The sequence below is a fragment of the Microcebus murinus genome, chromosome 8 (genome assembly GCF_040939455.1).
Source record: "Microcebus murinus isolate Inina chromosome 8, M.murinus_Inina_mat1.0, whole genome shotgun sequence".
Lineage (NCBI taxonomy): Eukaryota > Metazoa > Chordata > Mammalia > Primates > Cheirogaleidae > Microcebus > Microcebus murinus.
In genome coordinates, this window is record NC_134111.1 from 30,041,975 (window position 1) to 30,058,907 (window position 16,933).

Consider the following 16,933-nt stretch of genomic DNA (forward strand, 5'->3'; position numbering starts at 1 on the left):
AAATCTCTATAAAATAAAATGTATGGGAAAATTTTGCCTTAGCAGATTGTGACCCTATTTCAATGTTTGCAAAGCAATGGAAGGTAATTCAAGTGAATTATTAGCTACTAAAATAATACATTAAAACTCATTCATTTATTGTTTTTAAAGATATCAGATGTTTTAAAAACATTCATATACCAAAGTAAGAAAATTTTTTGTTTTATTTCCCTTATCAACACCAATCATGGCACTATTCACTCCTAGCCCTAGAAATTGGGAACATATTCTTGCAATATAAAGCAAATAAACATATTATTATTTCACGAGTGTTTAACATAATGGAAAGATGTTAGCAGTGTATTATGTCTTTTCAAAGCTCTATGACCCCACACTGTTAATAAATGCATAAAAACATAGTATAAAAAGACCCAAATTACACATCTTTAGCATCTCAAAATTATTTCTGGGTGCAGGGATTATAGGTGATTTTCATTTTTTTTAGCACCTTTTCACTGAATGTGTATCATTTTTGTAACTTTTAAAAATATCTTGCACATTTAAATCAAACAGATTTCTAATGCTCCTAACATAAATTTGAACATACAATCACGGATCAAAATATAGCTGAGGAAACCCTATGTGATGAAATAGACCAAAACATACTAACAAAAGGAGTAACTTGGAGAAAACAGAGAAAGCAGGAAGGAATAAACTTCAAAATGAAAACACAAAAATTTTAATTCAAGATAAGAAAAAAATAACAGAATACATTAAATACAAAGACCAAAAGGGGGCTTTTGGAAATTAAAAATATGATATAAGAAATGAAAGTCTCAAAGGCTTAAAAAAGTAAATTTTCCACAAAGTGTGAAGCAAAAAAAGAAAGAAGATGAAAAATGAGAGAAAAGGAATAGGTCCGGGAAGTAGAACGTCTAGTTAGAGTTCCAAAACCAAAAACAAAGAGGCAAGAAAATTAAAGAAAAAAAAAAAAATCAGGAAACTTCCTAGAGCTGATGGATACAAAATGTAATCCTGAAAGGACTCATAAAATGCATGGTAAAAGGGATGACTGTAGACTCACAATAAGTCAAATCACTGTGATATATCAGAACTCTAGCTACAACATAGAGGAAGATTCCTACAAGCTTCACATAAATAGATCGTATAAGTTTCCATAGGGGAGTAAAAGTGATGTGCAAAGTGTTGGAAATTAGAATGGCTGCAAATTTTACAGAAGATGCTAAAACTTCTTTCGAAATTTTCAAGAAAAACATTTTCCAACTTATAATTCTACCCAGCCAAGCAGCTGGGGTATAATAAAGACACTTACACAAATATAATGCTTCAAAACAGTAGTGCAAATTCAGCAAGCTACTGGAGAGTATGATAAACCAAAATGAGGGAGTACACAAGTCAAAGGATTACACAGGATATAGGAAACAGGGAATCCACCATGGGACAGAGGATACACAAGTGGCACCCATGCCAAGCAATGGGCCTAAATTGACACAGATCAGAACGCTCTAAGAGAAATTTGTTGATAATAGCTCAACTAATAAAAGTACTTGATAGTTCTGAATATATGGACAGAATATATGCTGATAATTAGCAGTTTGGGACTGAACTAATGATAAATATTTAGAAACTACATACACATTGAATGGCTATATAACAAAACCTAAGAAAGCAGGGGGAATTTTGGGGAATAGCTGTGGTGTTTGTCAAAAAAAAAAGCTAAATCTACATCATCTATAGTAGTATGTCAGAAGGTAATGTCTAAAATTTTCTAAAAAACAAGAGACAGAAATAAGTAATGTAGAAATATGAAGGTAAATACCAAATACCTAAAGATACTGATGTCAGGGTTTTAAAGTTATCCAAAATAACTTTATTTTGGCTGAGATAGACACCTTGTCTTACATTGCACCCTTCCTAGGACTAAACAAAGCGAGGGGGAAAAGGCCCAACCATTTTGGTGCACCATCATGCCAGTTTGATGGGAAACATTCTGGAGAACCTGTGACAAAGAGATATGAACTGTTTTTAATGATAAGCCATAGAGAAGTAGTTGAAACTTTAAACATGTATCCTTGTTTCTTTTACCTTTGACAATGATAACAGAAACAGAAAAAATAAACTGCTTAAAAAGATTTTCTAATTTCAGTAATGTGGTTTCTTATATTGTAGAGGCAAATGTGATTTAAAACTAATGTATGAGTTAAGTTAAAACATACAATTTTGACTAGAAGCACAAAGATCTTAAAATCAAATTCCAAAAGGAAGAAAAGAAAGAATGAGGGTTTTATTTATGGCAATGGCCAACTCTCCTGCTGAGACCAACAAAAAACCTCCATAATAAAAATGAAAGAAATAAGGAATAATAAGGTGATTAGTCATTACCCTAAATTACATTCCAAAATCTATGAAAAGGTGAACCAAAAATAAACCACACACTCAGTCACTTTTATTTTGAGGACATTTGCCTATCTAGAAGAAAAGTCTGAGAAAGAAGGTTGAGCCACTGGAGGCTTTCCTGGAATATGGTAAAAATACAGGGTCCACCAAAGCTAGGGACTCAGACAAATCATCATCACTTTAAATGCAACATCATTAGGATAAAGGAAAACTGAAGTTAAGTGGAAGTCATATGAACTTGAAGCCCCGTTTAATGTCAAGTGTATAACAGAAGAAAACCAAAGTCTTAAACATGAATAAAGTGACGTGGGACAGACAGCACCCTTAGACATCTTTCCTAGAAAAATGCACCTTAACAAAGATATCATTATCCTAGGACTTACATATCCCTATAATTTTCAAATACAATTGGCACCCAAGAAAAAAAACATCATTAGCCAGCAGAAACAGACACAAAAAATTTAAAAACTGGAATTATCTGTTACAAACAACAAATGAACTATGAATACAGTAGGCCTCCTGTATCCACAGATTCAACCAACTGTGTATTAAAAATATTTAAAAAATAAAAATACAATAAAAAATACACATAAAAATACAGTATAACAACTATTTGAATAGCACATAGATCATATTAGGATGTAAGAAATCTAGAGATAATTTAAAGTATATGGGAGGGTATATGTAGGTTATATGTAAATGCTATGCTAGTTTATGAGACTTGAGTATCTATAAATTTTGGTATCCGAGAGGGGTCCTGAAACCAATCCCCCATGGATAATGAGGGATGACTGTACTATCCCAATAAAAATCAAGATTGCAATTTTCAACAGGTAACTAGAAACATTTAAGAATGGACATAGCCAATATTTTTTTTAAAAGATACTGATGTACTGATTCGAGAAACTCAGTAAATACAGAGGACAAAAAATTCCACACAAAAACATAGAGCAAAATAGCAGAAAAACTATGACAAAGAAGTTATTTTAAAAGACAGCTTTCTTTCACAGCAAGAATTAGATCAACAATTTATGCCTCAAAATCAATTATGGAAGCCAAAACTAGAGGAATGTTACACTCAAGGTGTAGATGAAATAAATAGCTACAAATCTATAATACCCCCTAAAACATTCTTCAAGATTGAAGGCAAAACAAAAAATTGAAAGCAAAGATTTAACAGAATTGATCAGAATTTCTGCATTATGGAACCGCTAAAGAGTACATTAAAGTAAATGGAAAAAGATCCCAAAAGAAAAGTCAGAGATGCAGGAAGAAGAACAAAGAAAAGTGGTAAACATTTAGAGAAATCTAACTCAAAATTCGTGGTAGAGAACGGTGTTATCCAACAGAAATACAATACCATCCACATAAGTAATTTTAAATTTTCTAGTACCTAAATTAAAAGCAAAACAAGATGAAATTAATTATAATTTCAACATAAAATCATAAGGAAAAGCCGAGGTATTTTACATTCTGTTTTCATACTAAGGCTTTGAAATCCATTGTTGATTTTACATTTACAGACCATCACAATTCAGATGCTAAAGTGTCATCAGAAAATAGTTGATCTACATTTTTATAAAATTTACAGTTGACAAAGTAGATTTACATGTCTAAGCTGTTACAAACATACAAAAAGTTTTACAGTAACTGAATTAAGTATCAGTTTTCAAATTTAAATCAACACTAGAAAATACTAAAAATTCAATTCCTTGGTTACACTAGCCACATTTCAAATGCTCAAAAGCCATATGCAGCTCCTGCCTACTGTACTGGATATCACAGGAAAACTTGTTTCTTGGAGTTAAAATTACATATAGAATTGAAATAACAACAATAACAGCATATAAGCTAGTTAAAGACCTAAATGAAGATAAATTTTATCTAGGAAGAAGTAATGTTCTAAGCACAGAGAAGACAGTTGCCACACTGCTACAATCTTTGAGTAAAACAGACAACCCAATAGAAAAACTGCACAAAAGATCTTAATAGACAAAAAGAGGAAATTAGAGGAAATTAGAAGGAAGAAATCCAAATAGCCAGTAAGTTTTACAAAAAGTGCACACACTCATTAGTATCCAGGACAGAGTAAATTAAAACAACAATAAGATAAAGCTTCATTTATCAAGTTGGCAAAAATGAAAATAAACTGTTAGTGAGACTGCAGAAATAAAAAGATCTATCCTATAGACAGATTAAGATCAATATACTCCTGTGAGAAAATAAATTGCCATATCTACTTTGGAAAAGTTTGGCACAATCTAATGAGACTGAAGATAAACATATCTACTCTATAAAAATACATGCTTAGGTACACAAGAATATATGTATAAGAACATTCATAGCAGCACTGTTCATAATTGCTAAAAACTAAACACAATCCAAATGCCTATTAATATCAGACTAGTAAGATTAATCATGGCTTATTCCTAATAAGACTTACTCTACTATAGACATTACTATATTTCAATAAAAATGTATGAGCTACAGTTAAATATACTAACAGACACAATGTACATAATATATAATCCATAACAAGCAAAACTAATGTAAATTATTTAGGAATGCTGACATAGGTGGTTACAAAATACTAGAAAGAAAGTGCTAAATAATTACCATAAAAATCAGGACAGTGTTAACCTCTGGGAAAAGTGAGAAGGGGAAATGATCAGGAATGGATGAGGTAAGGGTGTTTCTCAGGTGCCACCAAAGTTCTAATTCTTGATCCTGGCAGTGGTGACTGAGTTCACAGAGTAATAGTTGCTCATTACCCTACACATCTACGTTTTGTGCCATTTTGTTTATTTAGTATTTAACCATTAAAAGGTTTCAAAATTGTATCTAAGGCACATTCACTGCCTTGCTATATTTTTTCATTATATAATGGTATACATTTGGTTTCCATATAAAGAAAATTTTAAGGCACAAGCATGATTAGTGTACACACAGAAGGCAGTAAACACTAGGCAATGGTGCATGAATACGGTCCAATGCCAAAACTTGCAGGAAAATTAAAAAAAAATTAGTAACTTTAATTGATAGTGCACTCTAAAGAACTCACACTACAGAATTAAATAATACCAACACAATAAAGATGAGGAATTTCTGATTCTTAGTTAAGAAAAAAGTATACACATACATAGGTGTTGATCCTTCAAAGTACCTTCATAAAAGAAGATAACTGAAAGACTGGAATGCTTTAAATCAAAAATATATGAAATGAACATGAAAAAGATTATTTTACTATAAAAGATCTACTAATATAAATTTATAAATCCTTTCTTAAATATTTGGAATTAATTCCGATTTTTTGATAGAAACATTTTCAGCAAAAATGGGTAGTAGAAACCAAACGCTAAGGATAGTACCCCAAGAAACTTAAGATGAAACACCCATTTTAAAACTCTCATCTGCAATACAGGAAGAGAAAACTTTGATCCTGTCCCTTCTCTCTTCATCAACTGTACAACTCAACATCAAGGATTACACAATCCCTCATCCGTGTCTGAGAATCAGCACAGACCCCGTGTTGCAGCAACAACGTAAGACATGGAGGGAAATTCCACTCAAGACTTCCCTGTCTGCTCCTTCCCCAGAGCCATTCCAGGGAGGGTTGTGAGGTAAGGAATGAAGGGCGCCATACCCTATGCAAACAATGTATCTGAGGGATCTGGTTAAAATTCACACACCGGGCTTGTCTCTGTCCCTGGATATTTCCCCTGCTCTCTGCAGTCATCAGAGTTAACTGCTTAGGCTCCACAGATTAATTTCTCTCTTGCATCTGGAGCATCACATTCCTCCCCCATTTGCAGAGCTACCGTAGTATCCTCAGGATTCCCTGCAGTTGTCAGGGATTCGTCTGCAGGCTCACGGGGAGGCCACGAGTCAGAGCCCGCCCGGTCCAGGCCTGCTCGGCCTAGACAAGCCTGCCCCCTTCCCACATTCCCAGGCTCCAAAGCCTTCCATCCTTCTCCTTTCGGTTCGCCTTTTACCACTGGCCTTCGTTTGAGGTTAGCTTACCCCACATTACCTGTCGCAGAAAAGCCTGACTTTTCTAGGGCAAAGCAGGGAACCAGCGACTGCAGTAAGCGCTTCACAGGATCGCCTCACCCTGTCCCCCGCTCGGCTTCACCTACTGATGCCAACAGTACACAACCACTCCCGGCATGCTCAGCGCAGGCACCGCCTCTCTCACCCCGCCCTCCTCCCGCCCCAACACGTGACTACCTTTCGCTTGCATCCACGCCCACTTCCGTTCCTCCACTTTCTCTTAGGAGGGAGGAGGGAGTTGAGGGTGTTAAAGAGTAGCAACTTCCTCCTCCTTCCCGCCCCCGCCCCTCTACCCCCTGCTACAATGTCTTCCGGGTCGCGGGCGCCTCGGAGCCTTCTGGGAAAACATCTCATTTCCTCCCCTCCCCCTCCTCCTGCCTTCAACCAACCAGCCTCCCGTCAGAAAGGGACATGCGCAGTGAGTGCCTCCCGTCTCTTCTACCCGAGCCCCCCCTCCCCCCGCCAAGCAGAGAGACCCCAGCAGCAGCAGCAGCTGATGATGAAGAGAGAGGCAGTGGCAGAGGGGGGGCACCTTTTATTTCTATTTTTAAAGGGACAGGACACTAATTCTACCCCACTTCAACCTTGAATTGAGGGGGGTGGGGGGAAGGCGGCTGAGTTCCTTCCCCCACCCTCCAGCCCTGAGCCCTGAGAGGGAGATTGAGCCTGAGAGAAGGAGAAGGAGTTTCTTCTTCTTCGAAAACCCCCATCCACGACTCCTACCCCCTCACCCCTCCAACTCGCTTCCCTCCCGAGCCCCCTCCACCCTCCTCCTCTTTGGCCGTGAGAGGAGGAGAGAAAGAGACCAAAAGCCTCTTAGCAACACAGACCCTTTGCTGCTGCTGCTGCTGCTGCTGCTGCTACTGCTGTTGCTGCTGCTGCTGCTGCTACTGCTACTGCTGCTGCTTGGCCCTGGCTGGAGACATCTCACTACACCCAGGAGCAGCCACTTCCCCAGCTCTCCTCCTCCTCCTTCGCCTCCTCCTCCTCCTCCACTCCCCCCCTTTATTACCCTTTGTGTCATCTTCCACAGCTCCAGGGAAGGCACTCAAAAGTGGGGGGCAGGAAAGGTAAGTGTGTCTGTGGGGGCTTCATTGCCTTCCTCTGGCTCTGACTTTCACTCCGGGGCAACAGTAGCACCAAACCACATACGCAGTGGAGCTCCGGGGTGAGGAGGGGGTGGTGCTGGGGGGGGGGGGAGTGAAGGAGGGGTTGGAGTAGGGAGGGGTGTGTGAGGTGGGGTGCTCATCCTGTCAGGGAAGGAAGGGCACTTTTATTTTTATTTGCTGTTGTCAAAAGTGGTTTCTCTCCTCCAGCTAACATCTGATTGTGTCTTGCTCCAGTGGGGGAGAATACAAAAACAACCCCCTCCTTCCTCCAATGAGGCGCCAGGGAAAGAGACAGAAAGAGGCACACTTTCTAGATGTCACTTAAAAAAATTCATTTGGGGAGCTTTTTTCTCTTTCCTCAGGAAAAGCTCCACTGCATTTGTTTCTGAGTGGGAAAATGTCGGGATCTGGATTGTATTGGAACTGCTTATCCATTTGTAGACCTGAGTGTTATTCCCTTTTTGGTTCTGTATGTGATTTGGATATTGACTTACTTCAGTGTTGGAAGACTTGATTGGTTTTTGCTGTAGGGGTTTAATATTCCATTTTTTGTTTTGTCAGACTTGCATAGAAAATTTCAAATTTTTAGTTGATAGAGGCCTTTGGTTAGATTTTGACTTGTATTGTTGCTCTTTTTGTTAAATGTTTGTTTCATGTATCAGTATATAAAGTTCAAAGCTCCAAAATGCTTAAAGTTTAAATGCCCCTGGTATTGTCTATTCCCACATGTATTCCTGATGCTTATTTTCGATAAGATAAGAATATTAGTTGTTTTCTAATTAAGCTGGATATTTTTGTAATCTTTGTAACTTGTCTGAACAAGTAATCCCCATTGAAAACTTTATGTTGTTCTGGCTGCATGGAAGGCCAAACCTCTCCATCAATAGTTTGTTGGATTGGTACCACTTTCAGTTTTAACTGAATTATTTATTGTAAATTGAGATGAGTTTTTCATCTCTTCGGGTACTGAACCAAATTGCTCACTATATGTGAAAATAAAAATTTCAAAAATATGTTTTCATGAGCCGAAGAAATCATGAAATTGTAGTTAGTAGATTAATGGTAGTTAGCTATAGATTGAAAGATAAATCCAGGTTTAGGTTTATAGAATAACAGTATTAATAAAAATTACTATTCTCCATTTTTACATGGTACATTCTTAGTAAATAGCTTTTAAATTCAGTGCTGTATTTTATTTCACAAACACTAGAAAGTCTGTTTCTGATGTAGGCCTTTTACTAGGGCCTATATTGGAAAGTGGTATTTTGTTTCATTTATACATTTCTTTATCCATTACTTGAAGATGGATGCACACATGCATACACACACTCTCCCTCTGTCTCTTTCTGTTTCTCTCTCACACCCTTTTTTGTAACTGCATTGGTATCTCTGATCCCATAATTTATGTCAGCAAAAAATATTCTTCTCTAAAGCAGCAATTTTATCAGACTGGCAATATGAAAACAGCAATTTGATCAACTAGAAAGGATTAAAGAAATATAAATCTAGAAGGATATTTCACATAAATATTATAAAGACATTATAATATTTATAATTTTTTATTTTCTTGATGGTAAGGCCAAGACATAACATACTAAGTTTTAGTGACAGAAAAGCAATGCATATGTAGAAACTTGTTCTGTAAAATTTTAATTACCAACTGTGTGCAAAAGTAGACATTTACACACAGAAGATAAAAAAGCTATGTAGCAGTAAGCAATATGGTCTTATTTTCCTTGTTTTTGTTATAAACTTGAACAATTTCTTACCTTTCTCTGAGGTGTAATTGGTGCACTTCAGCAGAAATCTGTGCCAAGTTTAAGTTTTTCCTCCCAATGTCAATATTACTATTCCATCTTCACCTAATTCTTGTCCTCACCTTAAAACCTCAGCAACCTTAATGTAAGAGATAGACTGCAGAATTTAGTGAAAGAATAAATTTTAAGTTAAGTGAATTATGTAGGTAATTGGGGTGTTGGTTACCCAGTAGGCAGCTGAATAAAAATGTACAGTCTTTAGTTTAAAATCTTTACTTTGTTTCTACTTTCCTTTGAAAACATTCCTTTTGCCACCACCCCCAGATTAATCCTTTATGGTTGCTTCCAGACTTTCTCTAAGTTGGATAGTTATTTATGTTTAGAAAATCATTTATTGTATTTTTATTATGGCTTATGGCTTATTTTTTTAAGTATTAAGGTGTATTGATATTTAGGATTGTAAATTTTCAACTAGGTGGTATCTTGGAGGTCACTTTATTCAACTTTACTTATTGGTGAAGTTTAGAGGTCTTGGTGAAGTTTAGAGCTCAAGGTTCTAAGGCAGGCGTCCTGAAACTACAGCCCGCAGGCCACATGCAGGTGTTTTTGCCCATTTGTTTTTTTACTTCAAAATAAGATGTGTGCAGTGTGCATAGGAATTTGTTCATAGTTTTTTTAAAGCTATAGTCTGGCCCTCCAACGGTCTAAGGGACAGTGAACTGGCCCCCTGTTTAAAAAGTTTGAGGACCCGTATTCTAAGGCCTGTAAATGCAGAGCAGTAACCTAAGAACTCGGGTCTTTTGGCGGTCGTATGCTACACTACCTTATTTTCCTTTGTCAAATTAAAATATCATGGACAATTCTGTGTATAGCATTTAAGGGTTTTATATGGAGTCATGTTCTTCTAAGAATATTAAGGTAAATAGCTTTAAAGCCGTAACTTTGTCCACTTATAATTCAATAATTTGTTGACTAAGAATACTAATTTCACTTATTGTAGACTGTTACTGTTTTGAGAATTATTTCACCTTTCTCTAATGCTTATTATTTCCCCTTTACTTCCAATTAATCAGGAAATATACTTCTTACTCTTATATTAAGGTCCCATATCTACAAGAAGAAACAGAATGCATGTTGTACTATAAATGTTGTGCTTTTTGCCCTATGAGCTACTTAATAACAAAGATTTTTGTCCTGTTAATACTTATATACCTCACTGTCAGCACAATGCCTGGTGTACAGTATGCCCTACTGGTTATCTGTCATAATCCATATTAGTTTTAGAGTTAGGCATATTTGAATTTTTTCACTCTCATATGTGAGATTCCTTTTCTCTACTCCCTTTTTCTTTCCTCCTTGCTACATTTTCACTACCTTGAAAATTTTTTCTCAGGAATTTTTTTTTTTTCTGATTAACAGCCATATTAAATACTATAACATATAGTTCTCAAGAAGTAAAACATATTTCCTTCTAATCCTTATACAGGATAAAATTAGACAAAAGTGAATTGTTTTGTATAAGTGGTGATCAAGAAAATTCCACTTAAAAATATACTAGTAAATGTTCAAGATGTACCTAAATTTCATTTCACTGAGTGATTGGTACAATAGGTTGTTGGAATGATTAGGCCGTGCTTACCAGTTCTATAAAGCAACTGTTACTTAGGTGACATGTTTCCCTGACTTTGTTTTTTTGGTCCTTACCCAGACAATTATCAACTTTCCAGTTTTCTATGGATATGAAGATTTACTCCTAGTCATCAGTGGGACCCCATGAAGTCAGCCAGAAAGCCTATATCCAACTTAATGTATCTTTGCAAACTTGTCTGGATTTTTGAATGTATGTGCAAAGCAGATTGTACTTAGCTATTCATTAAACATCTATTGATCATCTACTGTCTGTCAGGCACTGTGCTAGGCATCTGAAAAACAAAGATGGTCCCTGCAGTTTACTGTGAAGAGGTATCTTAACTGTATTCCACAAGTGTATTGGTTATGTCTTTGTTTTGGTATTTCTACCTAAATAAATTTTTATATTAACTAAATAGATGCTGTTAGGTGGAAAAATACATGTTTAAGAAGGATATTGCTGTATTTTATTAAATACATTTATTAGAAAAATAAAAAGAAATTTTTCTCTTAATACTATATTCTAGGGATTTCTATTCTTTATATAGCTTACTCATTTTAGACCAAGAAAATAGTCTATGTGGCTACCATCGCTGAATTTTTTTTGCTAACTATAATTCTTTTATTTTAAGATGACCAACACTATTCATTATCTCATTAAGTTTTCCCAAAGAAAAAGAAAAACCAGCCTCTCCAAACTTAAATTTGTTTTTTTCCCTCAAAATTAACCTTTTTCTTTTTTACATCTCATATAACAGGTTTTATCTTTCATGGTTCATTAAAGACATTGTACATTTTCATTTTGAATTTTCACCTATTTTATACCATATTTTAATCAAATCAAACAGTACAATTTAATTATTGTACAATAATTAGTATACTCTAGGAGTGTTGAAAGCTTTAGTATATGACAGATATATTGTTCCAAGTTCCTCATAAGAAACTTCCAAATACTAGTTCAAAATAATTTGTAATTTTTAATCTTTATTGTGATATTATTTCTATACTGTAGTAAAATAAGTTGAAAGTTTTTAAGTAGATAGATGTTATAAGACCAAAGAATCCTATCTCAATTCTTGTCATGGCTTTCATATGTATTTGAAAAATATATTAGATAGAAAAAATGCTGGATTCACCTTGCCCTCCATAAAGTATACATTTTTACAATAGTATTGATTCCCAATTTAAAAGAAAGGGGGTATGCCTGTGCTGGTGCAGTATCTCGTGAGGATAAATAGACCCCTGAGTGGAAAATTCTGATCTCTTCATTCTTTTTTTTTTTTTTTTTTTGAGACAGAGTCTCCCTTTGTTGCCCTGGTTAGAGTGAGTGCCGTGGCGTCAGCCTAGCTCACAACAACCTCAAACTCCTGGGCTCAAGCGATCCTCCTGCCTCAGCCTCCCAAGTAGCTGGGACTACAGGCATGAGCCACCATGGCCAGCTAATTTTTTCTATATATATTAGTTGGCCAATTAATTTCTTTCTATTTATAGTAGAGACGGGTCTCGCTCTTTCTCAGGCTGCTTTCGAACTCCTGACCTCGAGCAATCCGCCTGCCTCGGCCTCCCAGAGTGCTAGGATTACAGGTGTGAGCCACCAGCCCGGCCTGATCTCTTCATTCTTAAATTTCTATTTTAGTAATTATCACAGTTGATTATAAGTACCCTATAAGTGTGATAAATATAAATCTCAGTTCTTATAGTGGTCCTGTGAACTTTGCATCATTGTCCCCAAGTTACAAATGAGGAAACCAGTTACTAATCAAATGCATTTTATCATTAAAAATTAGCAATGTACTCCATCACATTGAATTCATGACACTTTCTAAGTCAAAACACAATCATAGTAAAACAATTCTTATCAATCTGTACTCTTATAAGCATTAGTAAAATCATGGCCCCAGTAGGTTATTGATAGACTGATGGACAATTTTTGAAAGTGTACAAGTACAAAAAAGCAAACAAAAAACCCCAATCCTTAACTAGGACCATAGATGCAGACCACTGTGCAACTTAAAATATATATAGGCCGGGCGCTGTGGCTCACGCCTGTAATCCTAGCTCTTGGGAGGCCGAGGCGGGCGGATTGCTCAAGGTCAGGAGTTCAAAACCAGCCTGAGCAAGAGCGAGACCCCGTCTCTACTATAAATAGAAAGAAATTAATTGGCCAACTGATATATATATAAAAAAATTAGCCGGGCATGGTGGCGCATGCCTGTAGTCCCAGCTACCCGGGAGGCTGAGGCAGAAGGATCACTTGAGCCCAGGAGTTTGAGGTTGCTGTGAGCTAGGCTGACGCCATGGCACTCACTCTAGCCTGGGCAACAAAGCGAGGCTCTGTCTCAAAAAAAAAAAAAAAAAAATATATATATATATATATATATAAAGTCAGTCTTCTTTGTGTGGCCGAAAATGACATTTGGGTCTTCTATGTATTGAACTTCATTAACTTGTATGGAGTTACATTTAGCAGAAATTACATGAAGTGTGGAGGTTCTAACAATTTGTAACCCAATGAATATTTACTATAAATTTTTTATATAGATATGTTGATAGTGGAAAACCTCTAAACAAAGGGGAGTTTCTGTCGTCTCGTGCCTTGGCATGTGTATACATTACCTTCAGGACTGTATCATACAACATTTTCGTAATTACTACATTATGTATGTAGGATTAAGTTTAATAGACTTTTTTAGTGCTACTTAAAGTCAGAAATATTTTTGTATAAGAATGATCAACTTGTTGAATTCTCTAGATGCTTAAATTATTTTATAGTTGTTAAAAACAGCTATTGAATTAAAATAATTTTTGACATAGCTAACCAGAGTTGATATTTACATCCTTCCCTTTCAAGGAAAAAAAGCAATTAAAATTTTTTTTCTATTAATCAAGTAACTTTTATGTTCATCCTAAGTAAATATGCATTCATATTAGGGTTACACAGGTTGAATATCCCTAATCCAAAAGTCCATATTGCTCCAAAATTTGAAAAGTTTTTAGCACCAACATAATACTCAAAGGGAGTGCTATCTGAGCTTTTTGGATTAGGGATGCTCAATTGATACATAATGCAAATATCCCAAAATCCAGAAAAATCTGAAATCTGAAACACTTCTGGTCCCAAACATTTAGGATAAAGAATATTCAACCTGTATTGACTCTGTCATCCTATAAGCATTGTGCCATGGCATTATGACCTGGATAGTTTGGAAGTATTTTTAAGTGGTAAAGAAATATTCTGTATTATAAAGAAAAGTTTGTTGCAAACAGTTTCTTGCTTTTAAGAATAATCTGAATAATCAATGGGATAGTGTAAGTTTATGGTTGCAAATAATTTTCTTAAATCAGTTAAAATTAAAAAGTCTCAGTCTTCAGCATTTCTGTCTGAGATATTTCTATATCATGTAATATCTCAGAGGTTGGAATGACTCAGTACAACTCTTCAAAGAGACAAAGTGAGATCCAGGTTTAACAAATATTAAAGTATATCTTCTGAGGTAGCTGGATAAAATGGAAAAGAAAATCGCCAATGATATTGAACCCTTTGTGAAGCTTATACTTCATTCAAAGTTTTAACAAATTTTGATTTGAATCCTTACTTCAGTTGACCTATATAACCTTTTCTTAGAGAATTTGTAATTAAATTCTGAGTCATTGGGTAGATTATTAGAACACATTGTTTTAAAGGACTAAAACGAGTTATGTAAATCACTCCCCTACCTTGAAGTGGTGAGAAGTTTTTGTATACCCATGCTTCACTGAGTTCTTTTGCCAAACAACCAAGACTCAAGCAATAAGAGGAAAATTTTCTATATGATGCTAATATTAAGACTTACATTCTTGTGTAGCTTTTTAAAAAATGTAATGTCTATATCTCAGAAGTTAAAAGTAAACCCAAAATGTTTGAGTGCTAAATTATATTTACATTTATCCTTTTATTCACAGCTATAGTTTTTTATATACCTTGAGTCCAGTAGAGTATCTACTAATCTGTTAGCCATGAATTAACTTAATACATATGCTCTTAATAGTATATCTAAATATATCTAAAAAATAGTAATTCATAGTGTATAAGTATACTCACTGTTATTGGGGGAAAAAAGTATTCTGCATTCAACAAAAGAAAATACTGATTTTTAAATAGCTTTGTTACTTGGGATATACTGATCTGAAAAACAGCTGCTATGTAAGATAAAATAAATTTTTGTTTATTTGGAAAATTAAATATAAAGTTGATCATCAATGAATATTAAATGACATCAAAATATTTAGAACATCATATACATGTCCCTGTAATAACAGAAATTTAGAGGCTTTTTTAAGCATTTTTACAAAATCATTTTCCTTCTTCAACATTTGTCACACTGGAGTTTGTGCTGAAGGATTTCTTGGCCATTTTAGAGACTGTAATCTAGTTAAAAGGTTTGTTTATGCTTCCCTTCTCTGTTCTGCTGATGGTATTAGAATGCAGGCCAGAGCCAGACATCTAACTGTTTATAACATTGAAACTTCAATTAAAGCTACAGTGTTCAGTTTACTGTATATCAGAAAGCCCATACTAGCTATAAATAATCATGGCAATGATTTTGTGTAGCCATAGGCTTTCTTATACTGTTCCTAAAAATACTTTTTTTCATTTAAGTGGTACTAACCTTTAATTCTTTCATAGAAGAATAAAATGAAACTTAGTTTTTACTAGAAGATAGTATTTTTCTTTAACAATTTCTTTTAATAATAATAAAACCCAACAGCTTATATTATTATATATCTTAATTAATCTAGCTTAGTTGTTTTAAAATTGATAAAAGTATAGTAGATGTTACTTTGCTGTTCAATGTATTTTAATCCTCTTTCTAGCTTGAAGAACATAGCAATATGCCATCAATTAAAAAATAAAACTAATAGTCACATTACTCCAATTTCTTATGGGATGAAAGGAGTTTAGGCCCACATAACACAGATTTTAATATAATTTTATATTACTCTTCTGAGCTTCTGTTCTTGTTGTTTTAAGTATGTTGGTAAACTGTTCTGAAAGCTTTTTTTCTTCCTAAAGTTATTAAGAATTCTTTACAAACATTTCTTCAGCCGCTTCTCTGTTCACACACAGTTTACCTTGGCCAGTCAGAAAATGACTTGAGTTGTATGTGTGTTTAATTTTTCTAATTAATAGGCAGATTTGCTGTATTATATTGCTAGCTTTTTCATAAAACTAAATTTTAGTTTTTATTAATTTTAGACCTTGATTGGCTAAATGTATACATTCTTTATATACGCATATTTTTATTGAAGTCTAAACTTACAGCAGTATAAACAACATATTTAGGAAAGATGAAAAATCATATTAAATCAAATGAATTTCTGGTAAAAATCTTTTAATTAAGAAATATTACAATGGAAAGATCTGCATGGCTCATTTTTCTGGGCACTGAGAAATGCAGTTCATTTATTTTGGAATAATATAAGATAAAAAGTTAGGAAATACTACCAATTGTATCTGAAGATAGGAACTAAAAAGCTCATGTAAAATTTACATTTGTAGCTTAATATGTGGAAAAATCTCCAAGATAATTTAGGTTGAAAAGCAAGTCACAAAATAGTATTCACTGTATGTTCTCATTTATGTAAAACATACATGTATATAATAGTAAATAATATTTTAGAATAGAAATATTTACACATGTATAATACAGATTTTATACTATATATATCATATATACACAAAGTATATACCACATATGTGTAAATACATTAAGGAAAGATCTGGAAGATATGTACCAAATTATATCCTTGGTGTACAGAAATTATGTATGTGGGATACTGGCAGGTTGAGAAACTCTTGTTGTTATGTATACTGTAGCATTACTTGGATTTACTTTTAACAATAAGCTGTATTTATGTATTTTTTTAGTGAAAAAATATTCTTATATATTACAGAAATGAGAAAAAAAAATTTGATCCAGGAAAATCGCAGTCCTAGCCTTGTAGTTACAT

The 16,933-nt window shown here is 34.6% G+C and overlaps 2 protein-coding genes across 9 annotated transcripts in view; one reads left to right on the forward strand and one right to left on the reverse strand.

Moving 5' to 3' along the window:
- The window catches only part of ORC4 (origin recognition complex subunit 4), an 87,541-nt gene extending 80,243 nt beyond the window's left edge, over nt 1-7,298 (reverse strand). For 3 of the 5 annotated variants that reach the window (XM_012744778.3, XM_012744779.3, XM_076005510.1), the window contains exon 1: nt 6,428-6,578. The gene's annotated coding sequence lies outside the window, so the exon portion shown is untranslated. Of the gene's footprint in view, nt 1-6,427; nt 6,581-7,277 lie in introns of those variants that run through there. The other 2 variants (XM_076005511.1, XM_012744777.3) reach the window with 2 other exon arrangements.
- Nucleotides 6,756-16,933, forward strand: part of MBD5 (methyl-CpG binding domain protein 5) — a 399,974-nt gene continuing 389,796 nt past the window's right edge. For 3 of the 4 annotated variants that reach the window (XM_076005506.1, XM_076005509.1, XM_076005507.1), the window contains exon 1: nt 7,382-7,517. The gene's annotated coding sequence lies outside the window, so the exon portion shown is untranslated. Of the gene's footprint in view, nt 6,866-7,381; nt 7,518-16,933 lie in introns of those variants that run through there. The other variant, XM_076005508.1, reaches the window with a different exon arrangement.